At 42.6% G+C, this 18,022-nt stretch overlaps 2 long non-coding RNA genes across 3 annotated transcripts; both read left to right on the forward strand.

Moving 5' to 3' along the window:
- Positions 1–1,376: 1,376 nt before the first annotated feature.
- LOC113067530 (uncharacterized) lies at positions 1,377–11,163 on the forward strand. 2 transcript variants are annotated; one of them, XR_003279402.1, is made up of 3 exons: positions 1,377–1,614; positions 1,929–2,061; positions 11,130–11,163. It is a non-coding gene; the product is annotated as an uncharacterized LOC113067530 (long non-coding RNA). The 2 variants fall into 2 exon arrangements; XR_003279401.1 differs by lacking the exon at positions 11,130–11,163 and adding an exon at positions 9,963–10,471.
- Positions 11,164–13,502: 2,339 nt separating this feature from the next.
- Positions 13,503–15,094, forward strand: LOC113067436 (uncharacterized). Its single transcript, XR_003279344.1, has 2 exons — positions 13,503–13,607; positions 14,041–15,094. It is a non-coding gene; the product is annotated as an uncharacterized LOC113067436 (long non-coding RNA).
- Positions 15,095–18,022: the final 2,928 nt, after the last annotated feature.

The raw sequence follows: 18,022 nt of genomic DNA on the forward strand, positions 1-18,022 counted from the left end.
ACTGGTCAGGCTTCACACCGTGTTACTGCTTTTAGGCCTTCAAGGTTGATTTGCTTGGAGACCTAGATGAGGGTGGGCGATTGTGAATCCTGATATTTCTTAAAGTCAGTTAGCATTAGAATTAGCATTATCACTGCTTTCGGGCCCAATATTCATATTAATGTTATTTAAGTGTACTATGTGCTGCTCTCAGGGCAGGAGTGAGAGCATATTTTATATCAATATTCATATTACTGTTAATTTTTTTGAATTTTGAACTATGCAATGCTCTCAGGGCAGGAGTACTTAATATTCATATTACAGTTGATTAGGCACTCCTGGAAAAGAAAAAATATTCTAACTTATTTGTTGAATATAATTATTGTTCATTTTCAATTACTCCACCAGCCTCGTTCCGTTCCCACAGCTCCCAGCCGCCTCCCCACTCATCACACAGACCAAGGAAAAAAATATTTTTCTGCAAATGCAATTGTACTTTAACAATTCTGTAATTTTTCTTGCAAATGCAAGTTTATATCAGACAATTTCTAACACATCATCACATAATTCTGTCTATATATCATGCAATTCTATTCCGAGAAATGTCAGAATTGTGAAATAAAAAGACATAATCCTCTTTTTTGATTCCTTGGCAAAAATAAGTTTCCATAGTATCGAGCCGTCAGTGTGAAAGGGAACTGAAACTGGCTGTTTAGTTTGGTGAACATGTCACTGCACAAGAATAATAGCAAAAGTATGGAAAGAAGAAAGACACACACATGTTGATCACATTTCAAATAAGAAAACATCACTGTAAAGCTGCTTTGAAACAATCTGGATTATAAAATGCACTATATAAATAATGGTGACTTGACATTCCCATAAGCTGAAGCTACTGTATGCAGTCTGTACCAGAAACAGAAATTATTAGTCACCTTACGAGTCTTTGAGTTTGAGTTGTTAATTCTTTTGTCATGTGACCAGTTCCAGTGTTGTATTGTATTTAATTTAATATCTTTTTTTTGTCATAGGGTTGCATAACCATGAGGATGAAAACTGAAGCTTGTGTCGCTGTGTTGGCTTAAAAAAATATACATTTTTGAACTGAGACTGTGGCAGTCTCTGCAGCAGCTGGGTTCTAAGTTGAAAGGAGGCATTTTCTTTTTTGTGTTTTTGTATAGTCCTAGATAAAATAATGCAACATAGTTATGTGTGTTACGTCCATAAATGTTCTTGTGTGAGTGCCTGTCTTTTTCTCTCTCTCTCTCTCCTGCTTGCTCTCTCACCTTTTCCTGTAGATCCCTAAGGCCGCCTCCCTTGACTGCTGATTGGCTCATAAAGCTGTCAGTCATCATAAAACAATATGACCTATCCACTGCCAGTTAAGATAAAAGGACGCTGAAAGAAGGGAATGGAGACCTTTTGTTTCCTGCTTTTTTGCTGTCGGTTTACTCGTGTTTGACTTGCTTTATTTATACAAAAATCCTTGGTATTTTTGTTCTGAAATTTTTGATCCTTCCCACTTTTTGAATTTGCCATTTCATTTAGTTATTATGTTACTTTGTTGCTCAGATGGCATTTCTCTTTGAGCTTTGATAAGCTTAAGGTCTATGATGTTTACTCTTTACTCAAGAGGTAAGTGGATAGGGAAGATGTCATGTGACTATTGCGCAACATTTATGTAACTCAATATGTTTAGAGACCCTGGGTAAGAGGTGAATACCACCCATGTATGTTTAATTTTTATTAGTTGAATAGGGAAGTATATGGCGCTTGGTACTGAAGATTTGCTTTTTTTCTTTCTTTACTTATGTTAGGTTAGAGGTTTAAAATAAGCTAGAAGGGGTTTTGTTGTGGGGTTTTTTGGCGTCACTAACATCCACTTTCTTGTTGATATGTGTTGATATGAGTTGATATGTGTGTGTGTTTTTTTTTCTTTTTGTCTTCAGAACCAGTTAAACGGGGCTAATTCAGAAAACAGGTTTTAATTGAGTGTGAAACTCACAGCCAGTCTTCCAAAACCCAACAGCCAAGGGCTGTTTACAGCTGAATGGGTTTACAGGAATCAGGCTTACTAACTTTGTAAGCTGTTTTCTCCTTTTCTTTACATTTGTTTGAATTTCTGTATTTTTATGTTTTTAAGTCTTTTGTGTATAACAACCCCAGGGAACTTAGGCAAAAGAGTGTTAATGAAGTTAAAATGCTGCTCATTGTAGACAGAACGAGTATTATAGTGTTTCCCTTACAGGCACAGTATTTAATCAAAACTGTCTGGAGATGCATGAAGCCTGAGTTTCTTACCGTTAAGAGTACATAAGAAATACTATTTGAAGAAAAAAAACTCTTGCTAATATATTCAGTGATTACACACCATGTGCCAACAATATCAAAATCTGTAGCTTTCTGATTCACACACTAAAACATTCGTTGTTCGTGACAAATTTCAATAAAATCATCAGAATGACCTCAGCAAAGCAATGACATCTTAAGATGACATTCATACATGAAAACAACTAAAGAAACATGAAACTCACCTCAAATGTAATATTTGTAGATCTTTCTTTTTCCTTCCTACAAGGGGAAAGAAGAAATGGTTTACTGAAAAGTTCTTAAAAAGCAGGATTTCATATTATACCATTTCTTTAAACCACTGGTTCTCAAACTTTTTATACCAAGTACCACTTCAGAAAATATTTGTTATTAAATATTAAGTTCCACCATAATGACCAACATTACATTTCAGCAGCGTAGTAGGCCAAACTATTCAGCTACAGCTGTACAGTTAAAAAATGAGGCAGTTTTATTTCTAATAAGAATATTAATTGTTGACAGACACTTTACCATGGTAAATACAGTTTGAACCTTAACACTACAACTGTGCTTACATACACAGGTAAATGGAAAAAAAAGTTAAATTAAAATGTAATTTTAAATGTAATTATGTAACAAAAGTTACAAAACTGTACTGTACTTTAACTCGAACATACTTAAATGTGCAAAAAAAAAACTTACTCAAAGATTAAGTTCAAATATATTAACATTAGTTTAATTTAGTGATTCACCTGCATAACAACTGGAGGGGGCCTGACACTTTGAGAACCATGGCTTTAAACAATCCTTTTTTTTTATTTATTCATTTTCATTAATTCATTAAAATTATATTATTTAAATACCGACATTTGCACTTACATGTTTCAGAAAACACTTTGAAACTATTATAAGAATACAAACATATATAACACACCTAATGCATGGGATTCATATCAGGAAAATATGGGAAAATCTCTAAAGCATCTCTAAATCTCTCTTACCAGCAACACATTAGGTGAGCATCTAACTTGATCAGCTGTGATAAAGCAATGCAAAAATAGACACACAGGTATTTATTTATCTGCAGGTTACATGTCCTTTAAACTACCCATTTGTAAACTCTGGTAATACTTTACTATTTTCAAAAGATAATAAAGATAATCATGCACTTCCACACCAGCATGGTTTAAATCGTACTTATATGACCGCCATCAGTTCGTAGCAGTGAATGAAGATGTATCATATCGATCACAAGTGCAGTATGGAGTACCTCAAGGCTCAGTACTAGGGCCGCTACTCTTCACGCTTTATATGTTACCCTTGGGAGATATCATCAGGAAACATGGTGTTAGCTTTCACTGTTATGCTGATGATACGCAGCTCTATATTTCCTCGCAGCCCGGTGAAACACACCAATTTGAAAAACTAATGGAATGTATAGTCGATATAAAAAATTGGATGACGAGTAATTTCTTACTGCTAAATTCAGAAAAAACAGAGGTGTTAATCATAGGGCCTAAAAACTCTACTTGTAATAACCTAGAACACTGTCTAAAACTTGATGGTTGCTCTGTCAATTCTTCGTCATCAGTTAGGAACCTAGGTGTGCTTCTTGATCGCAATCTTTCCTTAGAAAGCCACGTTTCTAGCATTCACTAGTTCACGCTTACATATAATTAGCTGAGGTATGGTATGCATATTTGGCGTGCTGTCCGGGGAAGGGCTCCGAGCTCGGGAATTGCCCGAAGCTAGAGTACCCCCCCTTCCCCGTATATTGTAAAGTGAACTTGAAGTGAGGAGATGGGGTGGAGGAGGGATGCTGATAAACCGTCAATGGATAGAGGTAAGTCAGCGATATTTGCTCGGGCCGATGCTCAACTGGAGTTTTTTGGCGTTGGATCGGTGAGCCCTGCCGGCCGATGAGGAGGAGCGGCGTGGTTGTGGTGCCCGACCGGGAGGACCCGAGTTGCCTCGACCGGAATAGGTCACGGTGTCGGCGTACGGGCCCTACTGGCTGATAGCCCCTGCTATTCAGTGGGTGAAGGGCCTAACGCTGACCGAGAGGGCCCATGAAGCCTCCGACAGGAGATTGAGACTCAGGATGACGGACGTCTGGGTCCTCTCGGTTAGGCAGATAAAAAGCTTTTGGGCCAGCCGACAAGGAGGACTCTGGCAACATCCGAAGGGAGATCCCGACTCACGGCATCGGCTGGATGAGATTCACTTGCGGCTGGCAAGCATAGGCCCGTCCGGGAGACTCTCGCCAGACGTCTGAAGGGAGCGCACGCGACAGATGGGTAAGCCTCGGCGGACGGGGAGGGTTGGAAAGGAAAACCCGACTGGGAGGACTCTCGCAGCATCCGATGGGGCCTCAAACTCAGAACATCGAACGGGTAAGCCTCGCCAGACGGGGTTAAAAGATGTGAGAGTAGCTGAGGGTAGCTTTTTTTTTTTTTTTTTTTTTGCAGGATTTGGCGGGAGGACGAGACTCGTGGCGTCGGATGGTTAAGCCTCGCCTACCGTCAAATGGAAAGGTATGTTGTGTGGCCGAGAGACTGTTGCCGACGTTCGAAGGGAGCACACACATCGAACGGGTAAGCCTCGCCGACCGTAGGGTGGAAACGTAAAGCAAGTCTGTCCAGGAGGCTCTCGCCAGCGTCCGAAGGGAGCACACACATCGAACGGGTAAGCCTCGCTGACCATAGAAAAGGAAAAGGTAAGGTTGTCTAACCGGGAGGCTCTCGCCGGCGTCCGAAGGGAGCACGCGCATCGAACGGGTAAGCCTCTCCGGATGGCGGACAGAAAAGGTAACGATAGGTGGCCAGGAGGCTCTTGCCAGCATCCGGCGGGGACAAACTGGGTGAGCCTCGCAGGCCGTAGGATGGAAAAGGTAAGTTTGCGTGGTCGTTAGGCTGTCGTCGGCGTTTAAGGGAGTTTGCTACTCCTGGCAAGAGACGGTTTAGCCTTGGTGACCATAGGAAGGAAGGAGAGTTTATTGTGTGTTAGGTACTTGCAGCATTTAAGCAGCTTGCTTGTAGGTTAGTAACCTGAACCACACAGTCGTGGTTGGCTGGCCAGGAGGCTGTCGCCGGCGTCCGATGGGAGCACTCACATCGGACGGGTAAGCCTCGCTGGCCAAGGGTGGAAAAGGTCAGGTTGTCTAGCCAGGAGGCTCGGACCGACATCTGATAGGAGCTTAGCTCCAGGAATCGAACGGGTAAACCTCTCTGGCTGAAGGACGGAAAAGGTTGTCCGGCCGGGAGGCTCTTACCTTCGTCCGACAGGAGCTTAGCTCCCGGATAGAACGGTTAAGCCTCGCTGGCCAAAGGACGGAAAAGGTAAGGTTGTCTAGCCGGGAAGCTCTCGCCTACGTTCAATGGGAGCCTTGACTCCATGCGTAAACCTCTCCGTACGTAAGACAGAAATGGAAAAGCAGGTAGCCGGGGGCTTTCACCTACATCCGAAGGGAGTGTGAGCTCCTGGCAACGAACGGGTAAGCCTTGTTGGCCGCAGAATGGAAAAGGTGAGGTTGTCTGGCCGGGAGGCTCTCGTCGGCATCCGAAGGGAGCTCGTGCTCCTGTCATCGAAGAGAGAAGCCTCGCTGGTCATAGGATAGAAAAGGTTAGGTTATTTGGCCGGGAGTGTGCGGCTGGAGTCGGCGGTATTAATAGGAATTTACTCGTCGGTATTCAGTAGGGATGTGTCGCTGGGGTTTTTTTTTTTTTTTTTTTTTTCTTATGGCCGATGAGGGTTTGGTGGGCTTTCTTTATGTGAAACTGGTTTATTCTGATGTAGCTTTGGTATGCTTCTGAGGACCATCTTCCTAGAGTTTGGATCTGTTGGTTGGAGAGGCCTTTTTGTGCAGCTGAAGTTGCTGCCCCGATGCGAAATGAATGGGTGGAGAAATTGTTCGCTGGGATGCCTGATAATTGCAGGACGCATTTGAGGTGTTTTTGGAACCAGAAACGAGTGACTGGTTTTTTGGACTCGTCGGTGAATAGGGGTTCATGTGGGGATTTTGCCTGGGAATTTCTAAGGTGTAAAAAGGCGAGGACGGATTGGTAAGGCTGGATTGGGGAGGGGAGATTGAAAATGTATATGAAATGGCCTTTGTTGGTTTGGTCTGTTTTGCTTTGTTTGATTAAATAAGCGATTGTTTCGTCATCTAGTATGGTTAGGTCTGACACGGTGGGGTTGATTTTAGGATTAAATTTGGAAGAGATCGTAAGCTCCGAGCACCTGAGAAAACCGAAAAAGGCAAGGATGAACATGGCGTCGAGCGTGCGGGCAATGCTGAAGGGTTGGTAATTTGTGTGGAGGGTGTGGATACATTTTGTGAGGATATCTAGCGTTATGGGTTTTCTGGTGTCTGGATGGGTGGGTTGGGATCGCTGGATCCCTTTGATTAGGAGGGAGGTTTGTGAATTTTTTATTTCGGGTGAAGGAGCGCCGGTCATTAGTTTGTGAAAAAACTGGACTCCGCTCAGGTAGTTTTTTATAGATCCGACTTGGAGACCCTTGGTGCCGTTGAGGAACGAAATGAAAGAGGTGATGGAGAGTAGAGAAAAATCTGGGAAAGGGATGTTATAGGTGAGGTGAAATTACTTAAAGCACCTCCATGCAGTCACGTATGACTGGAGGGTTCTGGGAGAGACTGCTTGGAGAATAGAGTCCAGTGATGCTTCGAGGAGTGGTTTTAGAGGGTGAGTTACGGAAATATTAATTCTGAATAGTGAGGAACCGGAGTGGGGAATTGGTCAGCCTCTGGAGCCAGCGTCCTGAATTTCTGAAACAGAAAACGAGACAGGGAGTCAGCGATTTGGTTTTCTGTACCTGGGACGTGCTTTGCACTAATTATGAATTGGTCGCATGCTGCGATCCATATAAGGCGTCTAAGGAGAGGCATGAGGGCGGGGGAGTGAGAACGGCCTTTGTTTATGCACTGAACTACGGCTTCGTTGTCGCAGTGCACTAAAATGCTTTTAGTTGTCCATTCATTGCCCCACAGGAAGGCTGCTACTACGAGGGGATAGAGCTCGAAAAGAGCTGAGGACTGGGTCGAGTCCTGCATCTGGGGGGGCCATGTGGACGCGAACCAACGGCCTTGGTAGAAACCTCCGAAACCAATTGAGGGAGCCGCGTCTGTAAACAGCTGCAAGTCGATGGGAGACGAGATTAAATTGTTGTAAAAAAAAGAAAGCCCGTTCCATTGTCTAAGGAACAGGATCCATAATTTAAGTTCGTCGCGGCATGCATGGGTTAGGGGGATGAGGTCCTCGAGCGCGTGAACTGATGATGCGAGTGTTAGAACGTGCGCGATGAATGGGCGTCCTTGTGGAATTATGCGCATGGCGAAATTTAAATGCCCGAGCAGGGAAAGAAGTTCGCGTTTAGAACAACAAGGGCTGTCGAGGAGGGTGGATGAGACGAGAATTATTCTATCAATCTTTTCCTTTGGCAGGGAGAGCTGAAATTTAGCTGAGTCGAGGTAGATGCCGAGGAACTCTATGGTTGTGGCAGGACCCATGGTTTTTTCCTGAGCGATGGGAATCCCGAGCTCGGAAAAGACTTTTTGGACGGTGAGGATATGGGCGGCTGGGATAGCCTTGGGCGATGAAATGACCAGGAAGTCATCTAAGAGATGGATAATATGTGGGATTGCGTAATTGTTGGAAAGGATCCAGCAAACGGCTTCTGATAGCATATCAAAAATTTTGGGGCTGCTTTTGCGTCCGAAGGTTAACCGGACGGCGAAATAGTATTTCTCGAGCCATCGTTTCCCGAACAGGTGCCAAAAATCCGGATGGATGGGCATCACTTTGAAAGCAGAAGTGATGTCTATTTTTGCTAACCAGGCTCCTCGGCCCGCGATTTTAATCAGTTCCACTGCCTGATCTATATCTTGGTATTTGAGTGAAAATTCGTCGAGGGGTATCAAACTATTGATGCTCGGGACTGTAGAATTATGCGGAGATGACAGGTCTACTATTAGGCGTTTCTTACCAGAAAATTTTCTCGTAGCCACTCCGATTGGGCTGACTCTGAACGTTTTGAAGGGGGGGGGTATTGAAGGGCCCGATCATGAAGCCTGACTCGACTTCTTTTTTGATGAGGTTAGCTACTATATCGGGCTCTGCGAGGGCGGATTGGAGATTACGGCAGACGTGTTTTGGGTAAGCTCGCAAACGACGCCCGGGTTAAAACAGTGTTTGAGGCCAGACAGGAGATAATTAGTAAATTCTTTGTCGGGATGGTGTGCTAGTTCAATGGTCATGCGAAAAATATTCACAGGAGTCGATAGGTAATTTTTAGATTTTTTATTTACGGCTTTATGCACGGGGCAAACTATGCGTGCATGAGCACCGCCACAGAACTTGCAGGAGTGTAGATAGCGGCAATGCTGTCTGATGCATTTCCCGTTGTTGAAGGCGATACATTGCTGTGTGCTTTCTGCATTGCTGGTGGATTTTGCCGGGGGAGTAAGAGAGTGTTGGGTTGCGTCCGGGTTTATTTGTGGGCAGGTTGTGGTGGAGTGAGCCACGGACCTGCAGATTGTGCACGAAATGCTCCTACAGCCTAGGAATACGCGACTGTGCAAGTCGGAGTCGATCGCTCCCCAGTAAGGGCACTGGTTCCACTGAGCTATTCGGATGGCACATTTAACGGAAAAAAGCTTGTGGTAAGTGTAGAAGTGCCCCCCTCCGTAGGACAACGCGAGTTCGGCTATTATAGACAAATAATCGTTTAGTTCGCGTCGCCTGTGGGGGAAGGCTGAGCAGATTATCTCGGTGTAGCGGTTGAATGCGATGGTGAATTCGGAGAAGGAGAGAAGTCGAGATGAAAGGGATTTGGATTTTTTAGCGTGACTGAGAAGTCCCCGCAGTCTATTTGGCGGTTTGAATCGGATGTGGGCAGGAGAGAAAGGAGAGACGAGAGATCTACATCCGCACCTGCTAATATCTGTGCCCGAATGCTGTGGGTCACTTGGGGAGGTTCGAGGGCGACAGCGTTTGATGGGATGGGCATTGGTGTAGCAGTGAAGAGTGAATGGGGGGATTTCGCTTGGAGGAGGGTGGTGGCGACAACTGGGGGCGGAGCTGTGTTTGGCAGCGATTGCGGCCAAGCGCTTGCTTGAGCCGCGGGCCCGGAGTTTGAGGCCGCGGGTTGCGGGGCTGGGTTGGGCGGCCAGTATGGCCAGGCAGTTGCTTGGGCCGCGGGCCAGAAGCTGGGATGGGCTAAAGTCGGGGCTGTGTAAGGCGGCCAGTTCGGCCAAACGTTAGCATGAGCGGCGGGCTCGGAGCTCGGCAGAGCGGGAGGCGGGGCATTGTGTGACAGCCAGTTCGACCAAGCGCTAGTTTGGACCGCGGGCGCGAAGCTGGAGGAAGCGGGAGGCGGCGCTGTATGTGGCGGTTGGCGGTTGCGGTTGGAACCGGGGCGCGGCCTAGGCTTGCTGAAGGCCTCTTGCTACGGCTTGATAGCCGCTGCGAGCTAGGCCTAGCGGCGGAGGATGGTGGAGTGCTTTGAGGCGAATTTTGAGGTACTCCTTTCTTTTGTCGTTTCTTTGGTTCAGGGGTAGACTGGGGAGAAATGTTATTATTTAGATTTTTTGTATACAAGTCATACAGTTCGGATTTGTTTAACTTGCTTGATGGTGTGATGTCGTTTTTGGACAGGGCCTGCCTCAGACTCGACACCGTCCATTTGTCGATTGGCGGAATCGTATGCCTGGCCGAGCGGTAGGAGGACGTGGGGGAGTCAGCCGCGGTTCTCGCCGGAGGCGGCGAAGGTAGGCCTAGGCGTCTTGGGAGGCGAGTAGCTGCTCACGCCGTACCGCGCCCGCGGGTTGGAGCCTGGGGCTCGATTTGGTTGCCACGCCGGGAAGGGGTGGCCTTGGAGCCGGCTGGCTGCAGTGATGGGGCTGGGGAAGAGCTGGATGAGTCTTCTGACGAGGAATCTCGGTTTTGGGACATGGTGCATGCGGACCAAAATGCTGATAAACTGTCAATGGATAGAGGTAAGTCAGCGATATTTATACTGTGGGATTGATTACTTGATTGTGGTCCACCTGTGATGATTAGGCTAAGTATCTGACGCGCTCCTCCCGAATCTTCATAGATAATTACATTTTGTAAAACTGCATTTTTCCATCTCAAAAATATATCTAAATTACAGCCTATGCTCTCAATGTCAAATGCAGAAATGGTAATCCATGCATTTATGACTTCAAGGTTAGACTATTGTAATGCTTTATTGGGTGGTTGTTCTGCACGCTTGGTAAACACACTACAGCTAGTCCAAAATGCAGCAGCAAGAGTTCTTACTAGAACCAGGAAGTATGACCATATTAGCCCGGTCCTGTCCACACTGCACTGGGCTCCCTATCAAACATCGTATAGATTTTAAAATATTGCTTATTACTTATAAAGCCCTGAATGGTTTAGCACCTCAGTATTTGAATGAGCTCCTTTTACATTATACTCCTCTACGTCCGCTACGTTCTCAAAACTCAGGCAATTTGATAATACCTAGAATATCAAAATCAACTGCGGGCGGCAGATCCTTTTCCTATTTGGCACCTAAACTCTGGAATAACCTACCTAACATTGTTCGGGAGGCAGACACACTCTTGCAGTTTAAATCTAGATTAAAGACCCATCTCTTTAACCTGGCATACACATAAGATACTAATATGCTTTTAATATGCAAATCCGTTAAAGGATTTTTAGGCTGCATTAATTAGGTAAACTGGAACCGGAACACTTCACATAACACCGTACTTTCTACATCATTAGAAGAATGGCATCTACGCTATTATTTGTCTGTTTCTCTCTTGTTCCGAGGTCACCGTGGCCACCAGATCCAGTCTGTGTCCAGATCAGAGGGTCACTGCAGTCACCCGGATCCAGTACGTATCCAGACCAGATGGTGGATCAGCACCTAGAAAGGACCTCTACTGCCCTGAAAGACAGCGGAGACCAGGACAACTAGAGCCCCAGATACAGATCCCCTGTAAAGACCTTGTCTCAGAGGACCACCAGGACAAGACCACAGGAAACAGATGATTCTTCTGCACAATCTGACTTTGCTGCAGCCTGGAATTGAACTACTGTTTTCGTCTGGTCAGAGGAGAACTGGCCCCCAGCTGAGCCTGGTTTCTCCCAAGGTTTTTTTCTCCATTCTGTCACCGATGGAGTTTCGGTTCCTTGCCGCTGTCGCCTCTGGCTTGCTTAGTTGGGGACACTTCATCTACAGCAATATCATTGACTTGATTGCAAATAAAAACAGACACTATTTCAACTGAACAGAGATGACATAACTGAATTCAATGATGAACTGCCTTTAACTATCATTTTGCATTATTGAGACACTGTTTTCCAAATGAATGTTGTTCAGTGCTTTGGCGCAATGTATTTTGTTTAAAGCACTATATAAATAAAGGTGATTGATTGATTGAATGAACGTTAGCGATTTTCTTACCTCATTTTGCCAGGATGTTTTCAGGACCTCGCAGAACCCCTGACCCTTCTTGTGTTCACAGTTTTTGTTCTCCATTGCCATGTCACGACTCAAATTCGCTCAAAATAAATAAAAAATGTACAGGCAAATATGAAATAATTCGGGACCGACCGAGCAGTCAGTTATAACGACCAGCAGCTCACAGTTAGCCGCCTCACTCACAGAAAGACGACAATAACGGTCATATTTTTAAATGTAGAAAGGCGTAAACCGATTCATTGTCCAGTTTCCTGAATGACAGCCAGATTAACCAATCATGATAGAAGTAATAAAATAAAACTACCAATGGGAGTTGTTTCAGTGTGATAAAGCAGCGAAATGTATATAGTTTTATTGTTGTTAATGATGATAATATTTAACATATACCTTTAGATTTTAGAATAGGTATCATGACTAAAATATTTTAAAATGCTATTAAAATAATAAATTAATTAATTTAAATAATTTAATATAAATCATTTAAAAGCTTGTTAACCTTTTTCTACCATTTAGCGTTAAACATTTTTAACGTTTTCATTAAAACAACTGACCTTATTTCAACCATATTTCAATGTTGAAAATTGGTCATGTGCTGTAAGTTTTTCAACAGTTCATCTTTAAACGTTGAATCAACGTTGTTTCAACGTTGTTTCAACGTTGAAACCACAACTGACCTTATTTCAACCATATTTCAACATTGAAGGTCAGTCATGTGCCGGCTGGGTAGTTGCTCCAGAGGCGTGCGACCTCTGACATATATAGCAATTGTAAGTCGCTTTGGCTAAAAGCATCAGCAAAATGAATATATACACACACACACACACACACACACACACATATATATATATATATATATATATATATATATATATATATATATATATATATATATATATTTCTCAGCAGGAAAAATCTGGCTGGACTAGGAGGTGTGTCTGTATGGTTCTAATGGACAGTGAGGAGGAGTTTCAGGATCACAGCTGGAGAAGTGCAAAGATTATTTAAGTCTTGGGGTCAAAAAAAATTAAAAATAAAAGCCTAAAAAAAATTCATCAGCCCCTACATCAGCACATGTTGTTTTAGGAGGATTTTCAAGAAACGTCCTCTTTACTCATTTCAAAACAAACTCCAGCATATTCAGTTATCAGACACGACTGAAATAATCATACAGGAAAAGGTTCTATGGTCAGATGAAACTTAATAAGGTGTTTTGTTCAGGGTTAAATATACTTCTGGATCTTTAATGTTGTGGGCCTGTTTATCTGCCGGAGGTACATAACTGTGTGCTTTACACATATTTGTTATGGTAATTGGGTGTTGATGGTTATGTTTCAATAAAGCAGGGTTTTAGCTCCAACCCTGATCAACCTCACCTACCTGTGAGCTACATAAACTCATGAATGACATGATACTACTCCAAACCATTTTATCCTCTTATCTAAACAAACGACATTTGGAAGGACTAGTGTGTGCCTGGCCCGCAAGCGGTCATTTTTCTTATTTGAGCATAAAATAATGTCTTTCTCAAGAACATTTCTTTTCCATAATTATGTAACATGATTGTGCAATGATATCATGCTTTTTCTTGGAACTCTCTTACTTTGACTCTCATGAAATAAGTTAAAATGCAAATTGTGCACTTTGTCAGGTTACAACAGATCAGTGACAAATACGTCATCTGCTGTGGGCGTAGGGCTTGTTTTTTAGCAGATCTGTCTATATAAGGTTTTGAAGTTGCTTTTTGTGGATTACTGCACACACTGACTGCCAGTCACCTGTTGAACCAACTAAATATACAACAGTTATTTTCTCTTGTCTCTGCAGTAAGTATTTATTTAATATTCTTGATTATAGAGGTAGTGATATTTAATACTGTATGTAAAAGCAGCATAGTGGACTGTTTCTTTATATTTTCTCTTTACTTTTACATTTACATCATGAAGATACCGTCACAGATTAACTAAAATGACAAAATTGCTTCTACACTTGATGCGTAGTTGGTTGGGTTTGTCAATTATAATGGAGCCTGTATTTAAAAATGTATATTGCCAGAAATTTGATCTGTTGTTAAGACAATATAACAAGTAATTTATATAATAATTTATATAGACAAATATCTTTTATGCACAGAGTGCAAGTACTGCCAAAGAATGACAGAAAGAAGTGCCAAGATTGAAAAGATTTAAATGAAAACAACCTTTCAGTGTTCTGCATACCTGTGTATATATAACCTTGTTTCTTTCTTTAAAAATTCAGATCTTCCCAGCTCCAATTTAAAAACATGGGGAACGAGACTTCACGCTCAAATACCCACGTGGCCAACGCAACCGGGAAGCATCTTCGGATTTTCTATGGAGTGGATACAATGAAGCTGGAAGAAATGGTGATAAATGTGGGAGCAGGGATAGAAGGTAAAGCATCAAAAACTGAAAAATCAGTATCAGGGCACATTTCCACCGATGTGAAGATGGTTTTTAAACCAGACTCCCGGATCCGTTACATTCACCTGCCGCAGAACGAGACATGTAACTTTGCCGGGGAAGGCACCATCTATGCCTCTGTCCTTTTGGAAGATGAAAAAGACGAAAAAACTTGCAGTGGGGTCATCTGCCAAAATTTCCATGTCCCCAGCGACAGGTCTTTTATCGTTACTGCCAATCATACCATCAAATTGCAGAAGTATGGTGCAAGCCTTTGGATTGACGAAGAAGGCCATGACCATCGACGTTAACTACCACAACAACCACACATAACAACCACAAACATCCTCTTTATCCTCCTCCATTATCCAATTTGACAAGGTTTATTTGAATATTAACAGTTTAGATCAGTGGTTCCCAGCTTTTTTGACTCCAAGACACATAAAAGCAGAGCTCATACGTAGTTCTTATGGAACGAGAAACCAAGCTTCATGGCAAAAGTACTAGTTCAATATTTGGAGTCGGTATCAAATTAGAAGCATCCATGAATTTGGAATACAAGTACCAAGAGATTGTCTGTTAAACACATCAACAAATTCTAATGTTCCATAGCTTAACAAAACTTGCAATCTGAAATAAACTTCACATTTTGCGAGGGAAATGTTTTATATTGTTATGTGTAACCATTAATGGAGAGTGCATGCATACACAATGTTATTCTGCTAATAAATTCCTGTAGGCCTATTAACTTTGTAACAGCTGAAATAAAAGATTGAATGGGAACTTTTACATTAGATCTAAATAAAAAGTCTAGTGAAACTATTTTGAGTGGCGGTGCTACAAAACTCATGAATATTATTTTATGCACAATAAAAATTCTTTTAAAACCCCTTTTTTCGATAAACAGTAATTTTTAAAGACTGATTAAGGGACTCAGATATTTCACATAATATGGTAATTAAATCTCTACATCTGCCATTATCAGTCTTGGAATTGTGTTAGGAGGAGATTAACACATACAGCAGATAAAAATCTTAATTAAGAACATGACTGATTTGGTCTAGTGGTTAATGTTTGTGTCTGGACTGCAGAGGTTCTGGTTTCTAATTCAACCAAATATAACTTTTCATCCTAATAAACCAAGATTGTGTCTGCACATCAGTGGGTGGGTGTTATACTTTAAAAATAGAAAGCAATAAAAGATGCAGGGAGACAAGAGTAGCAGAAACACAGACACATTTATAGACCACCCCAGCAACGAGAATCTGCACGAGAGCATCGGTGACTAAAATAACTACCTCACAAACACCTATCTCCCATCACACAGCCCAGCAATGGAACACTCAGTTTATATAGGAAAGAAACACACTGTCTGCAGGTGCTCCCCATTAACAATCAGCTCGCCTGGTTACCCCACACCTGATACTGATTAAGAGAGAGCGAGACAAAGACAAAACTAGGGCTGCACGACTAATAGGGAGATACATCCACCATCAGATTTTAAGAGCAGGTCATTTGTTTCTCTAAGGAGAACAGTCTCAGTACTATGATACGGTCTAAATCCTGACTGGAAATCCTCACAGATACCATTTATCAATATTAAATATATACCAATATAAGTATCACTTGATCAAAAGAGCCATGCCACTTCATGATGTTTTAATTTAATGTTTAATGTTTAATTTAAATGTTTTAGATTTAATTAGGTGTTAAAAGTGAAGTGAGTAAAGTGACATCCAGCCAAGTATGGTGACTGTAAATGCACTTCCCCCACCTACAATTCCTGCCGGCCCGAGACTCGAACTCACAACCTTTCGATTGCCAGTCCGACTCTCTAACCAATCATCATTTATTCAGTGACTTAATTATCTCATTAACTTTAACTCTTTAAGGACTTGGGATATGACTTGAAGACTGCTTGTAACTTGAAAGTCTCACCTCTGTCTTTTAGTAATCCTGAAGACACTGATTAGCGTGTTCAGGTGTGTTTGATCAGGGTTGGAGCTAAACTCTGCAGGGCTTTTTTGCCCATGCCTGATATAGACACACACCCTCTTTCAGCCAGATTTTTCATGTTGAAAAGCATGCTTTTTTTATAATCCAATCTGTGACTCAAAATTCGTAATACAATCTAAACTGTGAGTTTTACAATACATTGCACCACTCATGTCGGTACAAGCATGACACCTTAGGCTGGATTCCATTTCAGTTTTTCTAATTCTTTCATTATTTCCTGATGATAACGTTCACTTATGTGCCATGACTTGTCCTTGTATACTGTAACTTGCATATCTTCTCATATCTGTGTCAGTTCCTCATACACAACAAAATACCTAGTGTCAAATTAACAGAATCACTGAAGGAAAGAAAAACACGACAACTACTCCTACAACTGACTTCTGCCACAGTCTTAAAAGAAATCAACTGAAATACAAGACATTAAATCTTTCAATAGCTGATTAAACAACCCCACAAACAGCATCACTTGGTCTAGTTATTAAAGGGATACTCCACCATTTTTTCATATTAAATTATGTTATTCCCTTAACTAAGACGAGTTGATATATACCTCTCTCGTCTCAGTGCGTGCACTAAATTGCTCTGTCTTGCGGCAAAACTTTGTTAGCACTTTGCTTAGCCCAGTTCATTCAATCGGGGCCAAGCAGAGATGCTACCAAACACCTCCATGTTTTCCCTATTTAAATACAGTTACTCGAGTGGTGTAACTCGACCTAGGACAGTGACACACAAACAAAATGTTGCACTTTTCTAAGCATGTAAAATGGATAACTATATTGTATGGCGGAATACCATAGCAAGTGCTCGGTAGCACTTTGACTTGGCGCAGTAATATCTTCACTCGTGAAAAGTCCTCTCACCGGCCCCCGCTCCTTCTCCTCCTCCCTCTCATTTCTGTCAATGGAACCAACGTGACTTTTACCACTTGTGCTATTAGCAAACTGCAAAAGATCATTTGCAATGGCGGACTTTGTAGATGATTATGACTTGTTTGTAGCAGACCCAGAGCCATATCTGTTTGAACCAGAGTACACGGAGGAGGAATTAGCTATTATGGACCGTGAGAGGGAAAAAAAAGATACGAACCAGAACAGACCGGAGCCGGCGAAAGAACATGGGCAAACAGCAATTGGTAGTGCAAGTGTGACTGTTGCGAACAGATGCCGACCGCGATTGAGAGCTTGTGCCGTTCAGAATGGGACCAGGTGTTGCCATCGATGGTGGGGGTCAATGTAGATCCAGAAGACCTGGACAAATTGCCTGTGTCGCGGCAAGCGACTCGTTTTCAGCGATGATTCACCCGGCAGTCGTCAAATTTTTCTTTCATCGTGACAAAGTCAATTGGAGGAAACGACCCACCCCGAGTGGACCAGATGGCCAGCTATCCTCAGAGTAAGTGCTATCTGAAACCATTGAAATATGCCTATGTATCATGTTTTTATTTATAAATGTATATACTTAGCCTATCTCTGTCTTCTCAGTCAAAATAGGTTGGTTTCCTACCGGATAGTGCTGGAATGGCCCCAACAGGGTGAAACTTTGGGCAGAGGCAAATCAGAAACCACTGCCATCATGTGTGGTCGAGACTATACGACAAAGATAACCTTCTGAGTCCGGTGTCTATGTTGGATTTCAAGAACTACATGAGGCAATGGATATGTAGGCATATGACTGTTACTGGACAATATGTGCTGGGCCCTGAATTCAGACCTAAATTATGTTTACATGTTTCATAGACATCTGTGGGACAATTGCACTGTAGCTTGCGTCAGAATAGTTGATCTGTTTGTATATTTTTC

The sequence above is a fragment of the Carassius auratus genome, chromosome 4 (genome assembly GCF_003368295.1).
Source record: "Carassius auratus strain Wakin chromosome 4, ASM336829v1, whole genome shotgun sequence".
Lineage (NCBI taxonomy): Eukaryota > Metazoa > Chordata > Actinopteri > Cypriniformes > Cyprinidae > Carassius > Carassius auratus.